The sequence below is a fragment of the Sinocyclocheilus anshuiensis genome, unplaced genomic scaffold, assembly GCF_001515605.1.
Source record: "Sinocyclocheilus anshuiensis isolate Anshui unplaced genomic scaffold, SAMN03320099.WGS_v1.1 scaffold1212, whole genome shotgun sequence".
NCBI lineage: Eukaryota > Metazoa > Chordata > Actinopteri > Cypriniformes > Cyprinidae > Sinocyclocheilus > Sinocyclocheilus anshuiensis.
In genome coordinates, this window is record NW_015547696.1 from 148,013 (window position 1) to 151,815 (window position 3,803).

A 3,803-nucleotide genomic window follows, 5' to 3' on the forward strand; every position below is an offset into this window, starting at 1 on the left:
CTGTATACAGTAGCCAGTACAAACGACACAGGGGATTTATCATTAACACTTGTTTCTCTGGACAATGTTATATGAAGCACCATTACTTCAAAAGAGTTATATTTAAAGCCCGCCCTCTGAGAAATATTGAAAATATTGTTATAAATTTTAGCAACACCTTCCCCTTTTGGACGTGGCTCAAGTTTATAAGAGTAATCTTGGGGGTAGACTCGTTTAAAATAATGTAATCATCAAGTTTTAGCCAGGTTTCTGTCAAACAGAGCGCATCTAGGTTATGATCAGTGATCATATCATTTACAAAAAGTGCTTTCGTAGAAAGGGACCTGATATTCAATAAGCCAAGCTTTGTCATTTGTGTATCCGTATTACATCTGTTTTTTATTTGTTGAACAATTAAATTGTTACTCTTAAATTGGTTTTAACGTTTTATGTATTTGCTAGGTCGGGGAACAGACACCGTCTCTATAGTGTGATATCTAGGTGAAAGAGTCACTATGTGCTGAGAATTAACTGATTTCTGTGACGTGAGGCAGCTAGCAGACGGTTGGTTTAGCCAGTCTGTCTGCTTCCTGACCTGAGCCCCAGTTAGTCAAAGTACAAACTCTAAGACTATGTGCCATATTTCTAGAGAGAAGAACGGCACCACCTCAGTAGGGATGAAGACCATCTCTTTTCAACAGGTCAGGTCTGCCCCAAAAACTCGTCCAATTGTCTATGAAACCTATGTTATTCTGCGGGCACCACTTAGACATCCAGCCATTGAGTGACGACAGTCTGCTATGCATCTCATCACCACGGTAAGCAGGGAGGGGACCAGAGCATATTACAGTGTCTGACATCATACTTGCAAGTTCACAAACCTCATTAAAAGGAACACTCCACTATTTTTGAAAATAGGCTCATTTTCCAACTCCCCTAGAGTTAAACAGTTGAGTTTTACCGTTTTTGAATCCATTCAGCCGATCTCGGGGTCTGGCGGTAGCACTTTTAGCTGTAGCTTAGCATAGATCATTGAATCTGATTGGACCGTTAGCATCTCGCTCAAAAATGACCAAAGAGTTTCTATATTTTTCCTATTTAAAACTTGACTCTTCTGTAGTTACATCGTGTACTAAGACTGACAGAAAATTAATAGTTGCGATGTTCTAGGCCGATATGGCTAGGAACTATACTCTCATTCCGGCGTAATAATCAGGGAACTTTGCTGCCGTACCATGGGTGCAGCAGGCGCAATGATTTTATGCAGCGCCTGAAAATGGTCCCCAGCTAGGTAACTTCCAATAACTATTTTCAGGCGCTGTGTAATATATATCATTGCGCCTGCTGCACCCATGGAACGGCAGCTAAGTTCCTTGATTATTACGCCGGAATGAGAGTTCCTTTTTAGTGATCTCCGACTGGCGAAGTCGAACATCATTAGCGGCGGCGTGAATAACAATCTTACTGAATTTACTTTTAGCATTAGCCAGCACTTTTAAATTTGCCAAGACATCCGGCGCTCTGGCTCCCGGTAAACATTGGACTATGGTGGCTGGTGTCTCCATTTTCACTTTCCGTATAATAGAATCGCCAATAACTACAGCACTTTGATCAGGTTTCTCAGTGGGTGCGTCACTGAGTGGGGATATCCTGTTTGATGTTATGATCGGAACGGAAGAGCGGTGTTTTGACCCACGACTATGCCGCCTCACAGTCACCCAGTTGCCCTGCTGCAGAGGCACTGTAACTGGAACCAAACAATGTACAGGACTCCCTGAGCTAGTCGCATCCAAAGCCGTATCTAGAGCCCTCACATTCTTACTGTCCTCAATATTGATGAATGATTCTGACTTACCACTGTTGTTTGATGAACTCGTGTAAAAACCGAGCAAGAGAGAAAAGAAATGGAGCGAGAGAAAACAAAAAGAAAACAACAATAGACGCGAATGGAAACGTGAATGACAAGCTAACCGCTAACGAATGCTAACGCGCTGCACTCGCTGTTTTAGAATAAAAGCGAATGATCAAATTAATCAGATTAGTTTGATAGATAATATCAGAAATATGGTGGGAATGAAGTTATATTTTATCACTTTAAACAACAGAGAGCGATAGTAAGAGAGATTCAACAGAAAAGCAAAGCTACATGGAGCTACAATCACAAACCACTCAGCAGCACGGTACACAGGAAACAGGAACGGTGGTATGAGGTAGAAAGTATGAGGGAGAAATGTTTACAAAATGACATGAGTAAAACATGAGAAATACTGAAATAAAATTAATACAAACCCTTTCACAAAGCTTTAAATGCATTTAAAACTGTTAATTTATTTAAAGCAATAGTTTACCCAGATATAAAAAAAAAATAAAAATAAAAAAAAATTGGTCATCATTTAACTAATGAAAGCAGTTATGGCAATGATGCCAAATGTATCTAATACAGTGTGCCTCTTGCTGATCTCCACATGTTCGAAATGCTTGAATATGCAGCAGTGTGATTTAGATTTGAGAGCAGTGGAAGAGGGAAGATTTTCAGCAATTAAATAAATAATTTATATGCGGGTCAGCTCCTCATACAAAGCTATCACATGATTTCAAAGGACTTGTATGGACTATTTTTATGGTGGATTTTCAAATTTTGGAGCATTACCTAATGATTAACATATGGTAATTTAATGTGAACTGAAATGCTTACAAATGTCAGTAAACTTTCAGTTTATATGATTTCAGTTCATTTGTTGGTCTTTGCTGTGTAGACCTCTATTTACACATCTTAACAAATAATCTATTAATTATTTGTTCATGTTTTTGCAGTACCCAATCTAAAGTGGAAACTCTTCATCATTTGCAAATGTTTATAAATGTTTACTAATCATTAATACCTTTGTGAGAAGTCATCTCAATGGCAAAAGTGTCCCGAAAGACCTGAATTTACCTTATTCACACATCTTTACTAATCATTTGTTCATGTTTTTGCAGCAGCCAATCTAAAGTGGAAATTCTTCATCATTTGTAAATGTTTATAAACGATTACTAATCATTTAGTATCTTTACGGGGATTGCACTTTTAGCTGCTTTATGAAGGTTTGTGTAAAGGGTGGCAGGTTAAGTTTAGCTCAATGCTTACTAAAGACATAACAGATTGTAATTTTGGTGCAAAAATGTTTGGATCACCTCAACACTCACATTAGTATGCTACTCTTCAATATATCATTAAACAGGACATTCCTTGAATCATAAATAAACAGGGGAAAACTCATTTTTTAAAAAGAAAATACTTTGTCAAAACAATATAATGTAAACAGATTGAACCGTGTTCCCTTATAATAACCACATTGACCCCTGTACACTTCTGACTCCTTAACCAACCCTTAAACCAACCCATCCCACCAAACCTGTCCCTAACTTACCCGTGTCACACCTCAACAGCAGCTAAAGTGTTGTGCATTAACACAAGTTTTTAATCATTGCATAACATCTGTTAAAATCACTTGTAGATTTTCAATGACTGCTTGATCATATGAATTAGAAGTTTAATCACATTTGTAAGCATTTTAACTTTCATGAAATAATGATTTGTTTGAACATTATCTAATGTTTAATACGTTTATTAGCAAACATTAACAAGCACATTATCTCACATTTCTAACTCTTTGAATATATATTAACTAATGATCCATTAAGCATTATATAACGTTCGTTAATGATAGTTATTATAAAGTATTACCGGATGTTTCACTGGATATTGCTGATATTTGCCATGTTTCATTGGATATATTTCATTTAATTTTGCTCCCAATATGCAGCAAATTAAAACCAGTAAA